Source organism: Globicephala melas, chromosome 16 (genome assembly GCF_963455315.2).
Source record: "Globicephala melas chromosome 16, mGloMel1.2, whole genome shotgun sequence".
NCBI lineage: Eukaryota > Metazoa > Chordata > Mammalia > Artiodactyla > Delphinidae > Globicephala > Globicephala melas.
Genome location: NC_083329.1, coordinates 7,693,367 through 7,707,033, shown reverse-complemented (window position 1 = coordinate 7,707,033; position 13,667 = coordinate 7,693,367). Strand labels below are relative to the sequence as shown.

The 13,667-nt window shown below is 54.5% G+C and overlaps 1 long non-coding RNA gene across 8 annotated transcripts in view; it reads right to left on the bottom strand.

Moving 5' to 3' along the window:
* Positions 1-13,667, bottom strand: part of LOC115839815 (uncharacterized) — a 148,396-nt gene that overhangs the window by 30,876 nt on the left and 103,853 nt on the right. For 7 of the 8 annotated variants that reach the window (XR_011376789.1, XR_011376794.1, XR_011376795.1 and 4 more), the window contains 5 exons: positions 11,226-11,343; positions 4,196-4,247; positions 2,143-2,994; positions 1,382-1,509; positions 91-661 (listed from right to left, as the gene is read on the bottom strand). This is a non-coding gene — a long non-coding RNA (uncharacterized lncRNA). The remainder of the gene's footprint in view (positions 1-90; positions 662-1,381; positions 1,510-2,142; positions 2,995-4,195; positions 4,248-11,225; positions 11,344-13,667) is intronic. The other variant, XR_009559348.2, reaches the window with a different exon arrangement.

The window sequence follows — 13,667 nt, the reverse complement described above, 5'->3', positions numbered from 1 at the left end:
AGAGGATCAGATTGAACAGAGACACACAGGGAGAATGCCACGTGACGATGGAGATTGAAGCTGCAGGGAGAAGGCAAGGAAGGATCCTACCCAGAGTCTTGAGGGAGCACAGCCCCGCTGAATCCTAGCCTCTAGGACTCAACACAACTCTCTCACTGGGCTCCAGCATGAACCGCCAAGTCAAGAGACTTCTAGTTATTTCTACTTTTTCAACAGCAGGAAGAAAACAACTTGGATCTGAAAAGCAGAGGGAGAATTAAGAAACTAAGAGACTGGATTGCTGTTGTCTTAAGCCACCCAGCACACAGGGCTTTACTGCAGCTAACACGGGCCCCAAATTCTGAAGCCTAATCCCACCCACCACTTCTATCCACCTCCCACGGGGACACAGAGACGGTGGGCGGGGGGGGGGGTCTGAGAATCCGCGCTGGAGAAGGAAGTCAGCTGGGGGTGAGGGAGGTGGTCCAGGGGTGCGCAGGACAGGAGAGGGTGGGCACGACGGAGAAAGACAAGGGGGTGCTGTCTCCTGGCAGAGCGGGGCTCCAGAGAGTGGAATCAGGTAAACAGCGGAAGCCTCAGATCCTTTCCAGCTGTGGACTCCGAAATGGCTGGGCCTAGGATCGAATTGTCTCCCCTCTGCTTTTTTGAAACCCTGGAGTTCCTGCCAACAGAACAAAAAGAAAGCCCCAAACACACCCATTTCCTATCTCAACATATATTTGATAACCCCAGTGTCCTGCCTTTCCCCAGACTATAAATGACTGCCTCCCCCCAACCCCCAGCCAAGCTCACTCCGGGTTCAACACGACTCTCTCACTGCATCCAGCCTGAACCTCCAAGCCAGGAGAATTCCAGTTACTTCTACTTTTCCAGCAATGGGAGGGGAAAAAACAACTTGGATCTGAAGAGCAGAGGGAGAATTAAGAAAGCGCCTCAGCTCCAGGCATTTTTTTTTTAACCGCTAACTGGGCAATGAATAATTTATAGCCAAGAATGTTTGTAGGGGGATAAAACTGTTGACAAGTCAAGAAAGCCTCTTAGCAGCCTAACGGAGCAATCCATCTTCAAGAAGCACGTTTCAAATGCATAGTGTGTGAAGATGCTGGTTGAGGTTGTTTCCTTTCTCCTCTTTTTTTTTTTCCTTTTTTTATCTATATGGAAATCGGTGGGTGCTGAAATATATTTCACTTCAGCATGAACTGGGGCTGAATGATATCTCAGGCAAGAATTAAATCATCGCTTCATACTGCAAGAAATAAACACCAAGCCAGGCAGAGACCCTCGGCGCCCGCAGGGGAGGAGAGCAGGGACTTCTGGGGAGCTGAACAGAGGCATTGGTATTCCATGCAGGACAGCATGCAAAGCCCAGGCTCAGACTCACCGGAGCAAGGGGGTGATGGATCCCGGAGTATGTTCCTCGGGGAGGGCCCCAAGCAAAGTGGTGGTGATTACACAGCTGAGACCGCCTCGTCTTTGAAGAGCCGGCATCCTCCCCAAGTCCTCCTAGATCTGGGCATCAGGAGGGCACTGTGAGGACTTTGTGACATCGGTGGTTGGACCAAAGACAGTACGCCAAGAATCCTGACAGCTACAGGGTCAGTCTTGTATCAAGCACCTACCATGTTCCAGGGCCAAGCTCCCTTCTGGAGATCCTGTTGCTCAGTCCTCATGTTGGCTCTCTGGTTGGTGCTAACTGGGCCGCTGCATCCCTGCATGCCCCCCCTCTGCTCCAGCAGGGCAACTTGGGAGCCAGCGCTCCCGGAGGACTTGTAACATTGCTAAACGTCACACAGGTACAGGAGGATAGAACCTGGCCTTGAACCTATGTCTCACCCACATACTTATTCATCTCCTATGGTCTTATGGAGGCTGACTTGGTTTTCCAGAAATCGGCAGGTATTAGGATGCCCCCTCCCATATTCTCAGCCCCTCAATGCTCCCCCTACCTGCTCTGGGCCCCTGACTGACCAAGGTTCGAGTGGTTCAGTAGGCTGAGACCCAAGTCTAGACCACAGCCAAGCAGCTCCCCTGGGGACAGGCCAGGTGAGGTTGGCACCATTCCTCGTAACTGTATTAATAATCTATTGCTGTGTAACAAATGACCCCATGCTCAGCAGCTCTAAAACAACAAGCATTTTCTACCTCATGGTTTCTGTGCACTTGGATCCCAGGGGCAGCTTGTCTGAGTCCTCTTGTTCAGGGCCTCTCACAGGGCTGGAACCGAGGCGTCTGCTGGGGATGCAGTCATTTCAGGGTTCAACTTTCAGCTCACCGACATGGCTGCTGCCAAGGTCCCATTTATCACAAGGTGTTGGATTCGTGGCCTCGGTTCCTCACTGGCTGTTGGCTGGAGACATCTCTCGGTTCTTGACTATGTGGACCCCTCCATAGGACAGCTCACAACATGGCAGCTGGCTTCCCTCAGAACCAGCAAGAGAGCAAGTGTCACCCATAATGGAAGCCAGAGACTTTTGTAACGTAATCTCCAAGTGACACCCCATCAGATGTGCCTTATTCTTTCATTAGAAGCAAGTCACCATGTCCAGTCCACACTAAAGCAGAGGGCATTACATGATGGCATGAATGACCGGGAGGCTGGGATCGTTGGCAGCCGTCTTGGAAGCTGCCTACCACAATAACCAGCTGTCTTTGTTATCTAGTGGCGCATAACAAATTAGCCCGAAGCTTCATGGGTTAAAACAGCAGTAATTATTTATCACCTCTCACAGGCTCTGTGGTCAGGAATTCAGAAGCAGCTTGGCTGGACAGTCCTGTCTAGAGGTCTCTCATAGGACTGCAGGCAGATGTCAGCCAGGGCTACAGTCTTCTAAAGGCATGGCTGGGGCTGGAAGGTCCACTTCCAAGCAGCCCACTCACATGGCTGGCAAGTTGACGCTGCCTGCTGCTGGTGGGAGTCCTCAGTTCCTTAGCACATGGGCCTCCCCACAGGGCTGCCTGAACGTCCTCACAGCATGGTGGCTGCCTTCCCAGGGCCTGCAATCCAAGAGATCAAGGCAGAAGCTACAGTGCTTTTATGACCCAGCCTCAGTGTTCAGTCACACACAATCACTTCAGCAGTGTTCTAGTAGTCACACAGGTCAGCCCTGTTCAGTGACAAAGTGGGCCACGCAAAGGCTTGAATACCTGGAGACAAGGATCACTGGAGGCCATCTCATAAGTCAGCTACCACATCAACAGGGCAAGCCCACCACAGGGTGGAATCAGTGCTGCAGCCAGGCAAAGCCCAGGCGTATCATACTCTCTGTAGTTTTCCTGAATGTGACTGGCTCTCTTGGGCCCACGTCTTTGTGATCTTCCCTCTACTTGTCATTCTTTCTCCCACAGCGAGCTCCTACTTAACCTACAAAGCCCAATTCAAATGTTACCTCCTCCATGAAGTCTTCTCTATTCCTCACACTACTCCCCTGACCTACCCCACCCACAGCATGGCTGTCTCCCCCTCTGTGGGTCCCTATGCAGCTTTTTAAATGCCTTTATTGTCAGCCCATATCTCAGCATCTGTCTGCTTACCCCATGTGCCTGGGATTCCAGGGACCACATACCTTCACCTGTGGATCTTGAGCAACTGGCCAGCCCACCCACAGTGGGCACTCAGTCACTGTAAGATGGAGCCAATTAAATGACTTGCCACAGCTGCAGCTGGTCAGCTCCAGAGCTGCGCTGAGGCCAGAGGCAGGTCTCCTGCCTCCTCGGCCCTTTCCCACAGATAGTGGTGGGGCGCTTTAAACACATGTCCTGGGGTGAGCACCTCCCTCGAGCCCTCCCTCAGGCCCCGCCCTCCCCCAGGGCCCCTGGTGGGGACCACCCTGGGCTGCCATCCCAGCTCCAGGAAGTGGACACTCCACCCTATTGGCTCTTCATCCAGAGCCAGTACACGCCACCTGATCCCCACCTGCCTCGCTCCCTCCTGCAGGGTCCATGGTAAACCTTGCCCCCAATCCTCCACCAAAGCTTAGCACAGGCTCTGACCCAGTGGAAGGTCCTCACGGGGTGGGGGCAGAGGGCAGGCAAGGAGTCCAAGACGGGGCTGAATGTGATCGATGAGCAAGTTTCAAACCAGAGGCCTTCCTGCTGCCCTGTGGGAAGAACTGCCTTCCTGCTTCCGGGAGGATTCGACCTATTAAATGCACAGATGCTCAGAGAGGTGCTCTGCACCTAGAGACGCGTTGCTCACCTGAGCAGCTCTGTAACCAGGCCAGGGCAGTAGGCTTCCTCCCCTTCTTCACCTGATGGAGAGGAAGACGTTCAGCTCAACAACACAGCACGGTTAGCCTGGAGGACCCATCCATGTGGGCTCGTCTGGACGGTGCTCCCCCCAAAGAACAAGGGTGTCCCGGCCTGGGACACAGAGTAGCCCAAGGGGGAGGCAAGACAGAGCCAGAAGGGTGCGGAGAAAAGGGAACACTCTTGCACTGCTGGTGGGAATGTGAATTGGTACAACCACTATGGAGAACAGTATGGAGGTTCCTTAAAAAACTACAAATAGAACTACCATATGACCCAGCCATCCCACTACTGGGCATATACCCTGAGAAAACCATAATTCAAAAAGAGTCATGTACCAGAATGTTCATTGCAGCTCTATTTACAATAGCCAGAACATGGAAGCAACCTAAATGTCCATCAACGATGAATGGATAAAGAAGATGTGGCACATATATACAATGGAATATTACTCAGCCATAAAAAGAAACGAAATTGAGTTATTTGTAGTGAGGTGGATGGACCTAGAGTCTGTCATACAGAGTGAAGTAAGTCAGAAAGAGAAAGACAAATACCGTATGCTAACACATATATATGGAATCTAAGAAAAAAAAATGCCATGAAGAACCCAGGGGTAAGACGGGAATAAAGACAGACCTACTAGAGAATGGACTTGAGGATATGGGGAGGGGGAAGGGTAAGCTGGGACGAAGTGAGAGAGTGGCATGGACATATATACGCTACCAAATGTAAGGTAGATAGCTAGTGGGAAGCAGCCGCATAGCACAGGGAGATCAGCTCGGTGCTTTGTGACCACCTAGAGGGGTGGGATAGGGAGCGTGGGAGGGAGGGAGACGTGAGGGGGAAGGGATATGGGAACATATGTGTGTGTGTGACTGATTCACTTTGTTCTGAAGCAGAAACTAACACACCATTGTAAAGCAATTATACTCCAATAAAGATGTAAAAAAAAAAAAAAGACAGAGCCAGAACAGGGTGGGGGAGGAGCTGGGGGGCAGAAAGGAAAAGAGGGCTGGGGCTGGACCAAAAGGACCCCCAAAGGCAGCCCCCTCTAGAGTCAGCAAGCAACCCTTGGGCTCAAGTGTTTTTCCATCACTGGCCCCTTCATGGAGTCTTTCTGCCTGTGCTCCAGCTCTCCACAGGACACCTGGCAGGGTGACGTGATTTGGGGCCCCCAGAGGTTTGGGATTCTGTAGACCTGGGGGAATGGCATTTTGTTTTAATATCTCACTACTCACTTGGATATAAACCAGGTTTAAAAGGCCCTACTCTGAAGGCAAAGCCACTAGCCCCAATTTTCTGATACAATCCCCATTTCATAGAACTTAGCAATGAAGGTAATTTATACAAAAATGGAAATCATTCTGTTTTTCTACCTATTAAGTCCTTGATGCAAATTAATTTACATATTTAAAAATCTGTTGACGAATCTGGTGATCCAGTTTGAGGTCTTGCAATGTTCCGCCACTCTACGCCAAGGGTTTCTTGGTTGTTAAAAAAGAAGATGGGGAAGGTCAGCTTCGGAAGGATTTCCAGAATGAACCCTTATAACGGCTTCTTCCAAAATGGGTTTACACTGATCCCACTCACTCATTTCCTCTCATTCCACTTCATGTATAATGGCTTCAGAGTCTACAGAACAAGCTAGAGAATTAGGCCTGAATATTTGATCTCCCTGGACTGAAGGGCCACATCTGGAGTCCATGCTGGTCTTGGTCATGTTTCCAGATCTATTACAGTCCCCTCTCCTGGACCAGCCTCTGTGTGACAGCAATGGTGGGTCTAGGCTTCCTTACAGCTATGCATCTCTCGTTTGGACCAGTGCCTGGCACACAGGAGGTGCCCAAGAATATGTCCCCTCGTGACCTCTGTCAGGGCTCCCTGGATGCCAGCTGCCCATCTACCATGTGACAGGGCAATGTCTCACCCCTGACAACACGTGAAGCCCTCAGAGGAAGGGGCCAGTCACAGCCCTCCCCAGACGGTGAGCCCTGGGAGCTGGCTTGTGTCCCCTCTGTGCAGCACCTCCTGCCCCTGAGGCCCACCTCAGGGGGCTTCAGAGGTGGCTCAGAGCACAAACACCCCACACCATCATTCCCTCCAAATCCCCAGGTGACAGATACCGCCCAGATAGCAAACGTTGTGCAGCCAAAGACATCATGACCAGCTACGTATCTTTTCTCAAGGTGGCCCCTGGGAGGAGCGCTCCATCCCTGCCTCTGGACCACAGGCCTCCCCCATGGGTCGGGGGCCATCAGATTCTGCAGGGGGCTCATCTTCACGGTCATGGCCTAGGGCTGTCCCTGAAAGGTCCAGAAAGGAAAGGGCAACCTTGGCAAAAGGGAAAAGCAGGGCAGATCCTCACTGAAGGCATGTCCTTGACCCTCATCTGACCTTCATCCAAGCAGCCGACCTCACCGCACAGTCCAAGAGAAGCCAGGACCTCAGTCGGTCCTGCTGGCCTTGCAGACATTGACCGCGGACCACCCAGCCACACACCTCCGTCCCATCCCAGGAGGGGCCCAGCCTGTCTGCCTGCCTGTGTCTGTGCCGGAAGTCTCCAGCCCCCTCCAACTGGACCCTTTGCTTCTTAAGATACACTCCGTGTAAGAAGCTTCTACTTTACTGAAGGACACTTGCCATGGTCAGGGGTGCCAGTCACAGAGAGCGCGTGGCACAGACCCGAGGACGGGCGCCGCCGTCTTACCTCCAGCAGCCGCCGGGGGCGCACATCTCCCCAACCCCCCAGAGCCTCCCCCGTTTAACGTTCTCCCGGGAGTTCATCAAACGAAAACCCTGGTTCGGAGGTGGAAAAGCCTCTTAGGAGGCTAATAGCGAGTGGATAGAGCAATAAATGTAATGATTTAATTCCTCAAGGATGGCTAAACAGGCTGCTGTTTACCAAAGCCTCAGTGGGTAATTACTAACGGATAATTACGAAAAGCTGCCAGATTACAGCTGCCCCAGAAAGGGCCGCAGCCCCAGCCCGCTCAAGGCGCTTTCTGGGAAGGACCCAGGCGAGAATCTCCACTGCCCTCTCTTCTCGCTCCTTCCCTGGCTCTACCATCACTGGAAAGCTCCCCTGGGTGATTATCTCCCCAGAGATACACACGATGCCTTTAACCCGGCTCCTCAAGCAGCCTGTTTCCCTGTCCCTCTCCGGTTAGAAGACAGAGGACAGCGGTACGTTTGCTCTAGGAGCACAGCTCTGGGACAAGCTTTGATGGAGGGGCTCAGGGGGTCCCCTGCGGCTCAAGCCCTCCCTGGCTGTCTGGGAAGGTGGAGGGCATGCTGAGGTTGGCCCTTAGGGACCACTGGCCACCTGACCCGGAAGTTGGTCCCAGAGCCCAAGAAAAGAAAGGAAGAAAGTGTGTAACCCATATACAGAGTGGGCCTCCTGGGGCCTCCCCTGCTCTCACCCCCAGAGGTCACTACATCTCCCATCCTGTGCTCCTTCCCCAACTCCAAACACACCTCCACCATCCCTCCAAACCCCCTCAGCCACAGGCGCTCCCAGCCCCAGCAGGACACCAGCCCACAAATTACATCATGACCAGCTATGGTTCCTCGAGCTTGTCCCTGGGAGGAGCTCCCCAGCCTTACCAAGGGTGTTCAGACCAGAGGCCTCACCTGCCTGTCCCTCGGGTCACAGGGCCCATCAGATTCTGCAACGCGCTCATGTTCACGGTCATTCTTGGGGCTGTCCAGGGAAAGAAGATGTTCTCTATTGTCATGATCATTGGTCATGGTCACCTTCAAGGTCATTGGCCTTCTCCAGCCCTGCCCCAGCCCAGCCCGGGGCTGCACGGTTTCTCCCCGCTCCTCTCTGATCATCGGACTCTTCATTCTTCCCTCTCCTCCAGAACCCTTTTCTCTGCACCTGCTCAAACCCTCAAACATGGCCGCCCTAGCTCCAGGGCCACCATCCAACTGATGAATGTCTCCGGTCCCAGTCCAAAATTCTGGGGGGGAACGAAGCTGATGAGCTCATCTTGCCGAAAGACTGGATCTCCTTGGATCAAGTCTCCTCTCTGGTCCAATCAGCTGTGGCCCAGGAGGGGTGAGTGCCAGTGTTCAAACATGGGGCTTACGGGGGGGGGCCCTGGGGGAGGGTGTGGGTGAGCAGAGCTGCCCCTCCCCCCAGGAATGAGCTATCTATGCTGCTGCGCCAGTCCTTCCACGTCTCCAGCCCCCACCCTGTACTCACAACGGGACCTGATACAGGGCTCGTCCCCTTGTTCCTGAACCTTTTCCTTTTCTAAGATTGTCCGTCTCGTCAGCCAGTGGGGTCATTTTCTAATCCTAATTCTGGCTTCTAATATAGATGCTGTCAACCCTCATGCTGTTCAAAATCTGACGCCTGTGTCTCGTGGGTCCCCATCTGAGCTGCTAACCACCGGCCTAACCCAAGCTGGATGGGCATTGCTGGGGCAACCTTGGGTTCTGGCCTAGGGCTCTGGTGGCTGGAATCCAACCAACTGGATTGTGGGCAAAGTTCCTGTCTCTGCTGTCCCCACCCTGGCCTCGTCCCTCCTGCCACAAGCCTGCCCTCCGATAATCACACTGCCCCATACCCCTGACTGAGTCCCAGCCCCAGCCCGCCAGGGGTCCGCGGGGGGCAGCTCCGATCCCAGCCCCACCCATTCTGAAGACCTGGAGGCCTCAGAGCCTCTCTGTGGGATCCTACCGGATGGCAGAACGAGCACACATCTCCACCCGAAGTGTTTTGACACAAAGCACTGCTGAGCAGGCAGCCTGGGCTCCTCCATTCAGAAGGCGGCCCTGCGTGACAGGCTGAGAATGAGGAGAACTTCAGCGCTAGGGACCCCTCATCCGGGTGCTGGGCAGTCACAGGGACATGCGGAGAATTCACCAGACTCTGAGGACACGCTTCTCTGCCACTCACCTCCCCAAAGGCGGGGAGCACCTCACAAATGCACATCCCAGATACACCAAACAGGCAGAAAGAGCCTCCCGCTAACCTGGGCAGCGCCCAGATTTTCAGAGCCATCTCAGCGGGCTTGGTGGGGCTCGTTTTCAGGATTTCCATGAACATTTTCATGACCACGTGAAAAAAAATTGCATTACTAATTCAGTTTCTACGGAAAAAAAATTCCAACTTGCTTTTCTAACTTAAGGTTTTTCAGGAAGACAGATAAGACTTCCTGAATCTGGAGGCAGTGGGTAAGTCATTACTCAGACCATGCTTAGGAATGTTCTGGTGGTACAGCCGGCTTCCTGCTCAGGAAGAGGGATAGTGGGGATCCAGGCCCCTCTGACCACATTTTCCAAAACTGGCCCTTTTACAGCTCTTTCTTCCAAGCTAGTATGCTGTCATGATGGCCATTAGACGATAGTAAATGGCCAGTAGGGGAAGTTGGAGGGAAGCAAGACCGCGGGACGGGGAGGGTCGGGCTCACTCCATTCTCCTCTCCCCAGCCCAAAACTATCTACCTCGCCACGCCCTGGAGACAGGTGGCACGTGGCAGGCACGCCTGGGTCCACCTCTGACCCTGCTGCGCCTTGGGGACAGGTGTCACTCCCACTGCCCTGGCCCCGACAGTGCCCGCCCCAAGCCTGTGTCATGCATGGCCGAGCACACAGCCAGGAGGGTGGGGTTACCCCCAGGGGCAAACCTCAGGCATCGGGCGAGGAGCCAGCAGGTGGCTTGGCCCTGCATCATCTTTCCTGTGGACAGTCCGCCCCCAGCCTGCAGGTCCCCGTGGAATCGGGCATCATGGCCCCAGCCGTGCCCTCCACTACCCAGGGTTAGCTTTTCCCCTTTTCTGTTCTACTCCCTGCACCCCCCTGCCCCATCCGGCTTTCAGGAATCAGCTCCCAGCAAGCTTATCGGCCCCCAAATCCTCATCTCGGTCTCTCATGCCAGGAACCCAAACTAAAACACTGTCCCTCTCCCCGCCCCCAGGGGTCCACACGAGGTCTGGTGTGGAATCGACCCCTCACCCCCCATAAACATGCGCAGGATGAACTAAGGAAGCACCTGTTTTGTGCTTGGCGACATGAAGTTCCCTCCGGGACAGTCACACCAGGAAACTGTTACATAAACTGGGTTTCCTGATGCCCTGGCCCCGCCCTGCCCATCCTCAGCTGTATCCCAGCCAAGCACAGTCGCCCTCAGCGGCCACCGTGGTGCTGTCCGCGGGCCCAGCGGGGAGACTCAAGGCCAAAGCCGGCCCTTGTCTCTGGGCCCACAGAGCTCTCGTTACCGAGGCCGCCACCCAGACAGGCTCATTCCTGCCTCGCCGGCCCACGAATGGCTCCATGGGGAATGCTGGGGCCATAACTGCTTTCTGCCCAGTGTCTGTCTCGGGTTCAGACACAACTCTCCCGGGGGGTGGCGAAGGACACGTTCACACAGGTCCACATCAGAGGCCTGGACACAGACGGGGGCAACACCCAACCCCCAGTCACCCTCCCAAATGCCTTCCAGAAGAGTCCATTGAAATGAAAGAGCAGGCCTCTCTGGGGACCAGGCAAATTGGAACACAGGAAGCAGAAAGACTGCACAGGAGAAGGGATCCTGCCCAGGGGTCCTAAGCCCAGAGTCTGCCTGCTGGCTCTGCCGGACAATTCCCCTCCCTCTCCAGGCCTCAGTCTGTCTGAGGAAGAAATGAGGGGCTTGACCTCACCTCCACCCAGAGGCTAGCCCAGCTCTGACCATTGTTCCCTGAACCGTGACCCCAGAGCACCAGGTCTGGGAGGTGGAGGTGGATGCTCCCTGGAAAACGTTTTCATTGGTCCAGTATCCTTGGGGGTGCCCTGCACACAGGAGCCCCCTCTTAGAGACTGTCGTGGCACCACTAAAGGTCCTGAGAAGGCCTGCAGCCCAGAGTCCATTAACGTGTGGAGCCCAGAGTTTTCCTAATTCATGTGACCACAAAAAGGCTTTTCTCCAAAGACTCCTACTACTTCTAACACGCATATTGAGAGCTGATGACCCAGGCGTTTGACACTGTTACCAAGGTTCTTCTGAGGATTCTGTCTCCTTGGGATGTAGGGTCAGATGAATCCGCTCTGATAACAAAGGCCCTGGCGTAGAAAGACAGGTGTCTCCAGATGTGCGTCCAGAACAATAGTCTAAGGAACAAAGAAAGGAAACACCTGAAACCTTGAAGGGTTGCTTGTTCCCGTTTGTGATTGAGGGTGCCCAGAGGCGGGGGCAACGGGCATCTCCACCTGGCTGGCCCTCAGCCAGCAGTTCCCTTCTCCCGCCAGCCGCAGTGTGTCCAAAGGTGGAATTGGGGGCTTGGGAAGACTGCCCCAGGGGCCAGCCGAGCTCTGACAATTGCTTCCCCAACCATGACCTCTGGGGGAGAGAGACAGACGTGCTGAATCCACACATCCAGCGCGAATCTTAGCTTTCTGGCCCCAAACCTGCCCCTCCTTGGGGGCCCCATCTCGCCGCCATCTCCCCAGTTGCCCCAGACAGAAATAAAATGTCACCCTCCTCCCCAACCCGCCCACCACATTGCCATGCCCAGTCTCCAACGCCTAGTAATGCCACCTGGTAAACAGCCCTCAAACCCTTCCTCTCATCTCCATCCCCTCCATCATTCAACAGCAAATATTTACAGAGCACACCCCATGTGTGAGGTCACCACCTTAATTCTGCCCGACGTCCCCTGTACAGAGCGTCACAAGAGCCTCCACAGGTCCTCCTTCCTTGCTGCCCCCAGAGCCTCTTTCCAAATGCAGACCTCAGCGGTCCCATGGCCCTCTGGGTCCCATCCAAACTCCTCAGCCTCACGTGGTCTGACCACAGCTGCCTGCCTTTCCTGCTTCTCCGACACTCACCCTTTCCTTGATGCTAAGATGCTGACAACCGCATCCATTGCAAGGCGCTCCGGAGAGGACCAGCTAAGGTAATGCTCACAAAACACAGAACCAGTATCACAGCGTGAAGGGAAGCATGCAGGATAGCACGCTTCTGTTTGCAGAAAGAGAGTCTGGCATTCAGTCCCCCCACCAGCAAGGTAACACCTCCCCGAGCTCATCCTTTCCAACGCAGACTCCACCTACCTGCCGAGAGAAATTAAGCCATTGAAGCTGTTCGCTGAAGGAAGGTGGAAAGTTTGCACCTGAATTCCACCACTGCCCGCTCTGTCCAGGCCTCTCCTCAAGCAAGGCCCAGGATGCCCTCCCTGGTGAGACACAGAGCCACCCCCAGGGCTGGGGTCTTCTCCACAGAGGACAACACTCCCCCACGCCCACCCCACAGGGGTGGGCTCCGGGACAGGCTGTCACTATGGGATGTCACAGTGTCAGCCTGGAGAGGTTCCCGGGCACTGAGGGTTGTAAACACCCCCCTAATCACAGATCTCAGCAGGACCACCTGCTCCCAGGGGCGCACTCCGCAGGCAGCCTCACCCAGGGCAGCCCCCCGCACCACGAGAGGCTGTTCTGATGCATCATGGATGAGGCTGCGGTGAGGCCGGGCAGGGCCTGAGTCCCTCTGACCTCCAGGGCCTTTCCAAGGCCAACCCTCGGTCACCCCTGGAAAGTGCAGCGGAGTCTGTTATTTCTAGGAAACGAGGGTGCACACTTGCACTCCTGGGACCCAGCCTGCTCTGAGCTGCGAGGGGAATGCCACAAACCCTGGATGGGCTCGGACTACATCTCCATGGTCGTGCAGACCTCCCATCTCTGACACCCCCAGTCTGCATCCTCTTCCTTGCTGGGTGGCTCCCTTGTGGTCCACGAGATCCTCCTATGTGTTTCTGGAACCACAGACTGTACCCACAGGTGACGGTGAACAAGTACAGCTCCAGCCCTTCCTGCCTTGTTCTTGCGCGGCTGGCTGCCTAACCTGCCCCTGCCAGGTCACTCCTTGGGGACGTGGGTCTCACAGGGACAGGCCCGGGGGTCCTAGGTGGGTGTGAGAAGGGACTGACACGGTGACTGAGCAGTGTCCCCCACGGCCTAGAGGAACAAGTGCGTCTCACCCTGGGGAAGAAGTCATCTAGGGATGGGTAGTTAAGACACATCTGAAAGGTGGCGTAACCTAAAGCTGCAAGTAACAGAAAGTCTGACTCATAGTGGCTTAAAGAAACAGGGGTTTATCATCTCACATTAACGAGAAGTCTGAAGGGAGGTAGCCCGACGTCGGTTCAGTGACTAAGAAATCGTCATTTCTTAGCCTCTTGCTCACAGTTACACAATAGCTCTTGTGGGTCCAGGAATAATGAGCACAGCAAGAGGAGGAGGGATCAACACGCCAGCCCAGGCTGCGCGTCATAGCTAAGAAATCTCTTCCTATAGCCCAAGATTGCAAAAACTTCCTCTGTGTTTCCATCTTGAGGTTTCATAAATTGTAGCTTTTACACTTAGGATCACTTTTAATATTCTATATGGTATATGGAATGGATTGTGTTTCTTTTCTTTTCTTTTACATATGGATATTT